General features: G+C 46.9%; 1 protein-coding gene across 2 annotated transcripts in view; it reads left to right on the top strand.

Annotated features, from left to right (window-relative positions):
• Nucleotides 1–10,435: 10,435 nt before the first annotated feature.
• Nucleotides 10,436–13,047, top strand: part of Ino80 (INO80 complex ATPase subunit) — a 103,952-nt gene continuing 101,340 nt past the window's right edge. For both annotated transcript variants that reach the window (XM_070005833.1, XM_070005832.1), the window contains exon 1: nt 10,436–10,523. The gene's annotated coding sequence lies outside the window, so the exon portion shown is untranslated. The remainder of the gene's footprint in view (nt 10,524–13,047) is intronic.

Here is a 13,047-nt window from a genome sequence, read left to right as displayed (position 1 = left end):
GGAAAATGAGGCATAGGGCATGGGAGCTCAGAATTTAGAGACAAACACTATTAATGAATGGAGCTTGAGCAACATCTCCATTTTTGGCTTTTTGGAGAAAATCTCATGGAATTTCCTTCCTGGGCTGGCTTTGAACCTCTATCCTCACGTCTCAGTCTCCTGTGCAGCTAGAATTACAGGCGTGAGCCACTGTGCCCGTACCAAATACTTTCTTTGCATCATGCTGTGGCTTTCTCACTAAGCTGCAACATGTAGTTGGGGGGAAGAAAAGAAACTTTCTCTGGTCTTGCTTGTTTGCCCAAGTATTAAGTGTACTCTGAGACTGAGCTTTCTGGTAAAATATCAGCCTACTAAACACAAAGCCCTGAGTTCAAACTCCAGTACTGCAAAATGGGAGGGGAAAAAAAGGCCTACTGGCTCATGCCTGTAATCCTAGATACTCAGGAGGCAATTAGAATCATAGTTCAAGGCCACCTGGGGCAAGAAAGTTAATGATGCCACCCCCATCTTAACCCATAAAAACTGGGTTCTAGGTTGGACACTGGTGGTTCACGCCTGTAATCCTAGCTACTCAGGAGGCTGAGATCTGAGGATCATAGTTCAAAGCCAGCCAGGGCAGGAAAGTCCGTGAGACTCCTTTATCTACAATTAACCATCAGAAAACTGGAAGTGGCGCTGTGGCTCAAGTGGTAGAGTGCTTGCTTTGAGCTGAAGTGCTCAGGGACAGCGCCCAGGCCCAGAGTTCAAGCCCCATGACCAAAATAAATAATAAATTTCAACTGCAAACCCATTCCTTCTTGGACCTTCTGTATTTCTAGCAGTTGACTGTCCAGTGTAGCTAGTGGTGGCAGTTTGAGACAAGACAATCTGTTCCCCAAGATTTTTTTTTTTGGGGGGGCCAGACTGGGGCCTGAACTCTGGGCCTGGGCACTGTCCCTCAGCTCTTCAGTTCAAGGCTAGCACTCTACCACTTGAGCCACAGTGCCACTTCTGGCTTTTTTCTTTTTGCTTATGTAGTACTGAGGAATCAAACCCAGGGCCTCATGCATGCAAGGCAAGTGCTCTACCACTGAGCCACCTTCCCAGCCCTCCCCAAGCTTTATTAAACAGTGTTTGAGAAATAGTCCTAAATGATATTTTGGGGTTTTATCACAATTCTTTCACCGACAGATTCATATACCTAAAACTCCTTTTCCCATACCCTCCTGGCTTTGTCTACCTAAATTCTTTGTAGCCACCCAGACGTGTATCCTTTTCCAGATTTAATGTGAAAAGTCTCTGGAGGGCTCTAGGGCATCTTCCAGAACCCGGACTCAACAAACGCGAGTTGCCTTTTCCTAGAGCAGACATGGCAAACTGTGTGGCCTGTTTTCCCCAAGCCTTGCTACAATCCCTCTTACATTTTCTCTATCTGCTCCCCATCAGATAACCTTTCACACATAGTCTGACTCCTAGCTCTGGAATTAGAGATGAAGCTCAATGACTTTCCGGAACAAAAAAGCAGAACTGGGAGTAGAAGGAATGGTCCTTGGCATCTGGTCCATCCCAATTGTCTTTCAAGTCCAGGCCAAAAGCCCTGCAGTAGCTGGACCTCCTGTTTTCCTGGGGCCAAAAAGACCCAGAGCAGTGGGGAATGGCATGCCCCCTAGGCCTCTCATCATTTTCACCCAAGGCAAGTCCCCTCAGCCAGCTGAGACCTGAGGTAAAACAGGGAGCTGGGGAACAACTCTATCCATAGGGTATATTATTTTATTGTACCAGTCCTTGAGATTGAACTCAGGGCCTGGGAACCATCCCTGCACTTTTTCGCTTCAGGCTAGCACTCCATCATTTCAACTACAGCTCTACCTCAGACTTTCGGGTGGTTAATTGTAGATAAGAGTCTCAAGAACTTGGGCTAGGAATGTGGCTCAGTGGTAGAGTGCTTGCCTAGCATGCATGAAACCCTGAGTTTAATTCTTCAGTACCACAGAAACACAAAAGGCCAGGGCTGGGAAGGTGGCTAAGTGGTAGAGCGCTTGCCTTGCATGCCTGAGGCCCTGGGTTCGATTCCTCAGCACCACATAAGCAAAAAGAAAAAAGCTGGAAGTGGCGCTGTGGCTCAAGTGGTAGAGCGCTAGCCTTGAGCTGAAGAGCTGAGGGACAGCGCCCAGGCCCAGAGTTCAGGCCCCACGACCAGACCCCCCCCCCCAAAAAAAACACAAAAGGCCAGAAGTAGTGCTGTGGCTCAAGTGGTAGAGTGCTAATAAGCAAAAGAAGCTCAGGAGTAGTGCCCAGGCCTGGCAAAAAAAAAAAAAAAAAATTCTCAAGAACTTTTCTAACTGGACTGGCTTCAAACCATGATCTTCAGAGCTCAGTCTACTGAACAGTATTATAGTTGTGACCAGTCAGCACTGGGCATCCCATTTCTTGATAATTACCATATTGAAATTTCAGATCATATAACTTAATCTCATTGGTGATAAAAACAAGTATCTACGAACAAATAGTCCTACTTTGGGGACTTTGAAATCTTGTCACCTTTTGTAGTGCTTTTCTAACATTTTATTATACAATATTTCACATCTACAGGAAAGCCAAAATTTACAGTGGACACCCACATGCCACTATCCACATTCTACTTGGAAGTCTTTCTGGGATTTTAACTGAAATGACATAGAACTTACAATGCAGTTCCATTTCTACAATCTCAACAGTTATACAACTATGGACTCTAAGATCACTTTTCAAAGTAAACTCTTCCTCTTTTTACATAATCCTTTAAAATTCCTTCTAGCTGGGTGCCAGTGGCTTATGCTTGTGACCCTAGCTACTCAAGAGGCTGAGATCTGAGAATTGTGGTTCGAAACCAGCCTGGACAGGCAAGTAAGTCCCTGAGACTCTTATCTCCAATTAATCACAGAAAAAGCTGGAAGTGACTCTGTGGCTCAAGTGGTAGAACACTAGCTTTGAGCAAAAGGATCTCAGGGACAGCGTGTAGGCCCAGAGTTTGAGCTCAAAGACTGGCAAAAAAAAAAAAAAAATTAAAAAAATAAGTAAAATAAAAATAAAAGCCGGGCACTGGTGGCCCAAGCCTGTAATCCTAGCTACTCAGGAGGTTGAGATCTGAGCACCATGGTTCAAAGCCAGCCTGGGCAAGGAAAGTCCCGGAGACTCTTGTCTCCAATTAACCACCAGAAAACTGGAAGTGGTGCTGTGGCTCAAGTGGTAGAGTGCTCGCCTTGAGCTGAAGAGCTGAGGGACAGTGCCCAGGCCCAAAGTTCAAGCCCTATGACCAACAATAACAAAAAATTCCTACTAATTTTGAGGGAAAGTTTGTTTATCTGAATTTTCTATCTGGCTGTCCTCCTCTGTGCCCTAAAGAAGGAATCTATTTCTTCTATGTGATAACTCTTTGACAGCTGGGTGAAGACTGTCACTATTTTACTGAACATCCTTTTCCAGTTATATTACTATGCTGCACCTGTAGGAAAGGAAATGGATTTAGGATTTACATATTATAAATGTGATTGGAGGAAACAAAGGAGGTATTAGGGAAGACTACCAGACTGCTATGAGTTGAAAAATCTTCCTTCAATATGAAAAAACTGTTAGCTGGGTAGTGGAACAGTGCCTAGACCCTGAGTTTAATCCCCACAACTGACAAAAAGAAAAAAAGGAAAAGAAACACTGTCATGATGAAATATCAACACCAGTAATATTGTATGACTCACTGCTACTGTTTAAAAGCCAACAGAGGAATCAACATACCATCCACCACTGTATATCATTGTGTTTCTCATTACATGACATAAGTTAAATACTCTACTAGTCATTATTTTCCTAAAGTATCAACAATGTGCAATTGTTATTGTCTCACATCTCTATGTGGCAGGTGCTGAATAAATCATTGTAATTAGGGAAGGATGAGAACTTAAATTTTTTTTTTTTAAAAAGGTCTGGAAATCACCATAATGCAATTGGGATCTTGACACATGATGAAATGAAATAAATATTTACAAAGGAAATAAATGTGTAAGCATCTAAAGAATGGAAGATTTCTGATTTTTATCACCAACAGCACTGAATTATAATAGTGAACTTTGCCAGATTGGGGTGAGTGGTTTTCTGGGGGGTTTTTTAGATGAAAGATTCCAGGAACAAGAGAAGATACAAAGCGTTAGATGGGCTGCACTGGGCAACCCGGAAAGCACTTTGCTTGAGTATCTTGTGAAATCTCCATTATGAAACTGAATCTCAGGGTTTCCAGGTGCCAATGACTGGAAAGCCTCAAAGAAGACGTGGAGGAACAAATGAACCAGGCTAGGGGCTTAAACATACAGGCTCACACACTACTTTTCTATTATGAAATGTAAATTGATGCTGAGAAAATGAAGATAGGCTTGAAGAACAACAGAGAGTGAACAGCCAGTTTGAAGAAATAGAGCCTTACTGGTACCAAACAATCTCACCTCATTATTCTTTCCTATTCTCTCTTCCACCTTTCCACCTGCAAAGTAGCCATTATCCTGATTTTTTTTTACAAGTATATCCTTGCTTTTTTTCATAGTATTACCATCAACCTATGAAGTCCACTGCAAAGTAGTTTGGGAATGGTGTATATATGAAATCATATTGACCTATTTTTTTTTTTTTGGTCAGTTGTGGGGGCTGAACTCTTGGCCTGAACACTGTCTCTCAGCTCTTCAGCTCAAGGCTAGCGCTCTACCACTTGAGCCACAGTGCCACTTCCCACTTTTTCTGCTTATGTGGTGCTGAGTAATCAAACCTAGGCCTCATGCATTCAGGGTAAGCGCTCTACCACTGAGCCACCTTCCCAGCCCTGACCTATTCTTTTGATTCAGGAGTCCTTTATTCAGTATTATTTTGTAGTACCGTTGTGTGTCTTGGCCTATTCACTTTCTTGCTGTCTGGTGTGCAGATGATAGAGGTAGACAGTCAAGCTTAGCTTAACTGTGGATGTAAGTTCTGAGAAGTGGGTCATAAGTGACTTGATCATTTATAATCATAATGTTACTTCCCAAAACCTATGTGGTGTAGGTCCACCCTTCACCATGGCTTCTGGATCCAAGCTAGTGATAGAGTCAACAGGAGATAAACCAAGCTGCCAGCATCAGAGCATACTACAACAACAAAGCAGTTTCTCTTAAGTAAAAGAACTACCCTCCAATATAATGTGACCTACGGCAGGGGCCCAACTCCAAGGCTTCTTCATGACATTTGCTCTAATACCAAATAAAAATGAGTAGTGGTGAAGGGAAGAGAAAGGAGATTACAGGATACAGGCACCGACCTACCGTAGGAACAGGTACAGTAAGCATTTTAACCCATTTTTAGAGTATTCTCATGAGCTTTAGGTTTAAAGGAAGAATTGGGAGGGAAGAGATATGCACTAGTATAAAGCAGTCCTGGTCACAGGTATGGACAGCCCTATGGATCATTTCAGGGTTGGCTAGGTGTGGTCTGGTCACAGCACAAAGGTCAAACTCTTGTCAGGATTACAGTTTAAAAATGATGTATAGAGCCGGGCGCTGGTGGCTCACGCCTGTAATCCTAGCTACTCAGGAGGCTGAGACTGAGGATCGCGGTTCAAAGCCAGCCCGGGCAGGAGAGACCGTGAGACTCCTATCTCCAATAAACCACCAGAAAACTGGAAGTGGCGCAGTAGCTCAAGTGGTAGAGCGCTTGCCTTGAGCTGAAGAGCTGAGGGACAGCGCCCAGGCCCAGAGTTCAAGCCCCACGACCGACCAAAAAAAAAAAAAAAAAAAAGATGTATAGAGGGGTTACAGTTATATGTTATATACAGTTGTATAAGTCACATAAGTCATAAGTTATATGAAGTACAATTTGTTGTTGTTGTTGTTTGTAGGGCTTGAACTCAGGGCCTGGGTACTGTCTCTGAGCTCTTCAGCTCAAGGCTCTACCACTTGAGCCACAGTGCCACTTCCAGCTTTTTCTGCTTATATGATGCTGAGGAATGGAACCCAAGGCCTCATGCTTGCAAGGCAAGCATGCTACCACTGAGCCACCTTCCCAGCCCACTTCCATTTTTTTTGAGTAGTTAATTGAAGAGTCTCAGGCTGGCTTTGAACCGTTATCCTTAGATCTCAGCCTCCTGAGTAGCTAGGTTTACAAGTTTAAGCCACTGGTGCCTGTCAAGAATACATTTCTTTTGGTCTTGTTACAAGATTTTTATCATCAGTCTTGTTCTTCCTGGAATCAAAACAAAGGTGGCTACCACCTGACTGCAGAGAACTCTAAGCAAAGACATACAAAATGGAGTCGGTTTGCTAACCTTTTCTCCTGCTTTTTAGTTCATCAGCCTTTGGACATTTGTAGGCTGAAGTGAGGTGTGAATACTTTTTTTTGTGTCAGTGTCTTTTAGCAAAGGCAGTTTCTAGTGTCTGTTTCAGTTTCTCATATAGCTGAGTGGGATCTGAAGAAGTGGCCGTCATGAAGCCAGTGGTGAGTATTTCCCAGAAGCCCCCACTGTCTTTTGTGAAAGAAGAGATTCAAAGGCTGGGCAGGTGGCTTCGTGGTAATCTGCCCAGCACACATGAAGCCCTGGGCTCGACTTCTCAGTACCACATAAATAAAAAAAGCCAGAAGTGGCTCAAGTGGTAGAGTGGCAGACTTGAGCAAAAGAAGCTCAGGGACAGTGCCCAGGCCCTGAGTTCAAACCCCAATATACCCCACCCCCCACCACACAAGTCTGCCATCCATAGTTTCACAGCTTAAAATTACATCATTTTTCTGTGACTTGAATAACTTTTAGAAAAAATCTTAATAGTTAAGCAAGCTTACCTTTTTCAGTTTCTAGAATTTTTTTCCCTTTAGTGGCTAGCAGTAGAAATATTAGAGTTTTACAGGATTTAAAATTTTGAGTAAAGTCTTTTTTTTCTGGTCCTGGGGCTTGAACCTGGAGCCTGGGCACTGTCCCAGAGCTTCTTTTGCTCAAGGCAAGTACTCTACCACTTGAGCCACAGCACCACTTCCAGCTTTTTTTTTTTTTTGAGTAGTTTGAGATAAGAGTCTCATAGTTTCCTGCCTAGGCTGGCTTTGAACTGTGATCCTCAGATCTTCAGATCCTGAGTAGCTTACAGTCTTGAACCACCAGTACCCAGGCAAGTCTTACAATTGTTATTGATTCAATTTGTATTTTGGAGTTTAATCTTTGTTTTCTAATTTATAATACTGTGTGTGTGTGTGTGTGTGTGTGTGTGTGTGTGTGTGTGTGTGTGTGTGTGTGTGTGTGTGTGTGTGTGTGTGTGTGTGTGTGTGTGTGTGTGTGTGTGTGTCCTGGTACTGGGGGATTGAACTCACAGCCTCAAATTCTCATTCATTTTTGGGGTTTGCTTTGAACCTCTATCCTCATATCTGATCTCAGCTTTCTACCTTACGAAGCAGTGTGAGACACTGGCACCTGGTTAAAATTAATCTTTGAGTGAGTGTGTGTGCTGCTCCTGAGCTTGAACTCAGGCCCTGGGAACTCACTGTCCCTGAGATTTTTTTATGCTCAAGGCTAGCACTCTAGCACTTGAGCCACAGCTCTATTTTGGGTCTTTGGTAGTTAAATGGAGATAAGAGTGTCATAAACTTCCCTGCCCAGGCTGGCTTTGAACTGTGATCCTCAGATTTCAGCCTCCTGAGTAGGCTACAGGCACTGGGCCTGGCTATACTACTTCTTGAGTGTTCACTAACAACTTAATGTTTTGACTTGTTAGTGATTTACAAGGCCCTTTCAGATGAAGAAGAAAATACTTCATGATGTTAACAATTCAAATCATAGGGCTTTACCTAGAGACTTCTGCAAATACACACAAAAAAAGAGACACATTCAAAAGGCCACTATTACAATTTATTTATCAATACTTGAAGACAAAGTACTATCAAGGAATAAACTTAATGACAAAAGAGGTCCAAAGGCCAGGGGCAGATGGCTCAAGCCTATAATCCTAGCTTCTGAGAAGGCTGAGGTCTGAGAATGGCAGTTTGAAGCCAGTGCAGGCAGGAAAGTCCATGGGATCCATATGTCCAACTAACCACCAGAAAATTGGCAGTGGTACGGTGGATCAAAGCAGTAGAGTTCTAGCCTTGAGCAAAAAAACTCAAGTATAGCACCTAGGCTTTGAGTTCTGGATCAAAGCAGTAGAGTTCTATCCTTGAGCAAAAAAACTCAAGTATAGCACCTAGGCTTTGAGTTCACGCCTCACAACTGACAAAAAAGAAGAAGAGGAAGAGGAGGAGGAGAAGGTTGTTCAAGGCTACTACAGGAAAAAAAAAATCACAAAATGTACATCCAGAGGCAAGAGATTGTGGGGTGCCCGTAGCTCACGCCTGTTCTAGCTACTCAGGAGGCCTTAAAGTTCAAGCCCCAGGACCAGTACACACAATAAAAGGAAAAAAAGAAAAAAGGCAAGAGGTTGAAACAAAATAAATAAATGCAGAGATACAATGTTAATGGACAGATTTAATATCATGGGATCTCAATTGTCTTGAAATTGGTCTATCAATTCAAAATAGTGTAATCAAAATATCCAATTATAAATTTAAGTGGAAGAGTAAAGGATTGACCTCCTGAAGGTGGGGGGGGGGGAGGGGGGCCTTACCTACCAGACATTAAGACCTATTTAGAAATTGAGTACCATGATAGTTGCGGAAGTTAGGAACCATTGTGGTTATCTCCTCCACACCCAATGAGATTCCCTGCCCTCATAAGTGGCAGAATGGCTACACCCACCACTTGAGGATTTTGAGGGGTGGTGCAGCTCGGGGAGACTTAGGACATTTAAGTTTCTATTTTTTTGGTCAGTCGTGGGGACTGAACACTGTCCCTCAGCTCTTCAGCTCAAGGCTGGCGCTCTACCACTTGAGCCACAGCGCCACTTCCGGCTTTTTCTGCTTATGTGGTGCTGAGGAATCGAACCCAGGGCCTCAGGCATGCAAGGCAAGAGCTCTACTACTGAGCCACCTTCCCAGCTCCTTCCTTTGGCTCTTGCAAACCATTTTTTTCCTGCGTGGTGGTATGGTAACGTAAGGTGTGATGGGGTCATTTTTACCCTGGGACGAGAACAAACTAAGGCCAAACGACATTTCAGAAGAAAATGGAAAGGGGGACAATTTTCTTCCATTTCATGGGGTCGTAACTGAAGGCAGTCCGCTTCCGAAGGGCAGAATCTCATGAGCTAGACCACCTGGAGACAGATGAATCGAGTGGCACATTAATAAACGGAAAAATGGACAACACACACACACACACACACACACACACGAAAAAAGAAAAGGAAAACTCTCATGAGCTAGACCACCTGGAGACAGATGAATCGAGTGGCACATTAATAAACGGAAAAATGGACAACACACACACACACACACACACACACGAAAAAAGAAAAGGAAAACGGACTCCTCCGGGAACAAGAGGCAAGGCCCAGAATCCCCTAAGTCGCCACAACTGGGCCGGTGGCAGAGTGTCTCCTTCTCTGGAACCCAAGAGACCAAATGCGAACAGAAGAGAGGGGCACGCCGCGTCCACACCGCCCGACTCCACTCACCCGACTAGTGCAAAAGCCAAGAGCACCGACCTTGCGCCCAAAGTGGGCGAAACCACCGAGCCGGGTCAGCTGGGGAGGTCCGGGGGTCCAACAGCGGCCGGCCGGCTCACAGAGACCCCCCCCCATCCCCGCCAGTTGGCCAACCCGTGTCGGGGCCCGCCCACCACCGCCGCTAAACTATTGGCGCGCTCACCCGCCAATCTTGCTGTGACGCGAGGGGTGTGGGGTGTGTGTGGAGCCCCTCCTACCTCCGGCAAGCCAGAACAAACATTCCCAGGATCCTGGGCGATTTCCCTTGACGTTACTTCCGGGAAAAGTAACCTTTCCTCGGCGGTTGCAAGTCCACAGAACTCTCGCGAGATCTGCCCCGTGCGAGATCTGCTTGCTCACTCTAGCGATGACATTCTCCTCCTCCTCCCCGCCGCCTTTCGGCAATCTTCGCCAGTCCCAGTCTCGACCAATCTGCACTCAGATAGCATAGATGAGGGTCTCCCCCGCGAACCCCAGTCCGCGCGGGGCGCCGGGCGGCAGCGGCGGGGTACCAGCTGCACAAGGCCGAAGGCAGCGACACGGCGGGAGGCCCCGGGCTGGCTACTGGCAGCGAGCGTGGGCGGGGCGGGGTAAGCCGGCCGAGTGACGGCTCGATTGTTCTGGCCTGGCTATGGCGCCTCTCCTCCCCCCCGCCATGGCTCCCCGTGTCCCTGCTCCGCTCCTCTCAGTGAGTGAAAGTGGCCGCCGCCGCCGCCGGCCCAGCGCCCGCAGCCGCCTCAGCGCCGCCGCCATCTTGGGGTCCCAGGAGCCGCCGAGGGAGCGAGCTAGGAGCGTTCACGTCCAACGCAGTCACCGTCTCACGGCCTCCGGGAGCGAACCGCGGCTCCACCGTCGGCGGGGCGACCCCCCCCTCCGGACCCCGCCCGCACCCCGCACCCCCTCCGCCGCCGCCGCGGCGGCGGGGCCCCGCGGCCCGAGGTGAGGTGACCGGACGTGGGCGGGCGGGCGAGAGGGGGGGCTCGGCCGGGCCCCGTTGCGCCCCTCTCCGCGGGCGACGGCTGGGCCGCGTCTTAAAGGGGCCGTCGCCCCCGGCCCCGGGATTTGTGTGTGTGTCTGTGGGGGGGGGTGTTCGTCGGGAGAATGGGTGTGGACGCTTTCCCCCCAGGGGGAGGGGGACCGGGACCTCGGGAACCTGGGCCCCGTCCTCCCCCCCCCCTTTGGAGTCTCGGGGTCACGAGGTGACCCCCAGCTCCCCGAGGAAGCCCGTGGGGCACCCGCACGTGGGGAGTGTGTTAGCCTCGGTGCACGTGGGACCCGGTGGGGCGGTGTCGGGCTAACACGTGTGTGGGTTTGGGGGTGGGGAGGGGCAGGGCGGAGGCTGGCGGGGCGGGAGCGGGACTCGGGCGAGGGCTGGACCTGTCAGTTTCTGGGTGGTGGGTGGTGGGGAAGGGGGCAGGCTCACGCGCGCCCAGACTTAAGGAACGTGTCGGTGACAGCCCTGTGGTGGGGTCCCCCCCAACCCCATCCCCGGCCTTTTCTGTGGCGCCTGGGCCAGTGTCTTCTTTCCTTTTTTTTTTTTTTTGACGTCTCTTCTCGAGCTTGCTGATTAAAAGTACTACTTCCGCGATCACGGCCGAGGGAAGCCCCCTACAGTCTGGGAGTTGACTTCGCCCCAGACCGCACTTCACTATTTCAGTCCTCAGCCCGCCGTGCCCAGGACACTCTTCTCCCAGTTTTCCTGCATGTTCCTCTCCTTGTTAGGAAGGAAGGGAGGGAGGGAGAGAGGGAGGGGGCCGGATTTGGAGGGTCCACGCTCACCCTCGCGGGAAAACTTGTTTAGTTTTTTTTTTTCAGTCCCATGATTTTTTTTTCCCTCCTCCTCCTCCTCTTCTTCCTTCTTCCTTCTTTCTCCTTTCTTCTTCTCTTTACTCATTTTCATTGCGGCTTGCCAGTGGCTTCTTATTGAGACTGACCCGTTAGCCACACTAAATATTTAGAGCCCTGGCAGCCCAGCAGCTCTCCTATCTATGTCAGCCTCCAACGCTGCGTGCGTGCACAGATTTACCAGGGTGCCACTAACTACATCCCTGCTTTTATTTATTTATTTTTCCTACAGTAACAGTTTTATTGGGATATGCACATGCCACAAAAATTCAGTGCACTTATTAGGCAGAGTTTTCTGACTTTCCCTGTCTACATAGCTCCATGGCTGGTCACCGGTGTTTAGTCCGTCCCTCCAAAAAAGTCCTAGAAGCTCTTTATGCAGTCACTCTCAGCTTCCTCTCTTTGCAGCCTGTAGTGACCACTAAGCTATTTCCTATCTCCATATATTCACCTAGCCTGGACATTTCCACTTTGTATAAATTGAATTTTTATAATGTGTCCTTCTGTAACTGACTTCTTTGACTTAATGTTTTCAAGGTTTGTATGCAGCATATAAACTTTGATCCTTTTTATTGCTACCTAGTATTCTATTCTGGTTATGTTTTATATGTGTGGAATTCTCAAGCTCCTCTTCCTGGAAAACAAGTTTCAGCTTGTCAGTCCTTCATATCCATGAGTTCTTGGATTTTTTTTTTTTTTTCTATTCCTTAGGCTTGAACTCAGGGCCTGGGCACTGTCCCTGAGCTTCATTTGCTCTAGTAGTACTGTCACTTGAACCACAGCACCACTTCCAGCTTTTTCTGCTTATGAGGTACTGAAGGCTTCATGCATGGTAGGCAAGCATTATACCACCAAGCCACATTCCCAGCCCAAGGATTTTTTTTTTTAACTTGACAAAACCTGCATTTTGCAGAATTTGAGTTGGCCAGCAGCTGAGCATCCAGGAAATTGAATTGGTGTGTAGGCATACACACTTCCTATAGCTACTTCCCAGTGCACAGCTCCTTTTTCTCCAGCAGTGTTTGGGCATTGCTCACCTTGCATCTTTCTCTTCTCTGCTATATGTAGTTAAGTCTGTGATGGTCCTGACTGTACTGAACATGTACAGAGTATTTACTTGTTATTCTTCAAATAATACGGTATAACATTTATGCAGCATTTATAATGTGTTGGATATTTATAAATAACCTAGCAATGATTGAAAGTCTATGGGAATATGTTTGTGTAGGTTGAGTGCAAACATTGTTATTTTGACTGAGGTACTTGAACAACCTTGGATTTTGGTATGGGAGAGCCCTGGACCCAATTCCCAGAATACTAAGGAATGTACAATCAGCTGTGGGGCTTCAACTCAGGGATCCAGCACTATCCCTGAGCTATTGTGCTCAAGGATAGTAGTGCTCTACCACTTTGAGGCATAGCTCCATTTCCTGTTTTCTGTGGTTAAATTGGAGCTAAGAGTATAATAGGCTTTCTTGCCTGGGCTGGCTTTCAACTGCACCCCTCAGATCTCAGCCTCCTGAGTGGCTAGTATTACAGGCTTGAACCACCAGCCCAAACTTTGTTATTACAATGTTAATTTCTTACCAGAAAAGCTGTTACATGCAAAATTGGATGA

Source organism: Dipodomys merriami, unplaced genomic scaffold (assembly GCF_024711535.1).
Source record: "Dipodomys merriami isolate MVZ:Mamm:240054 unplaced genomic scaffold, mDipMer1.0.p SCAF_69, whole genome shotgun sequence".
Lineage (NCBI taxonomy): Eukaryota > Metazoa > Chordata > Mammalia > Rodentia > Heteromyidae > Dipodomys > Dipodomys merriami.
This window is presented reverse-complemented; position numbering and strand designations above follow the sequence as displayed.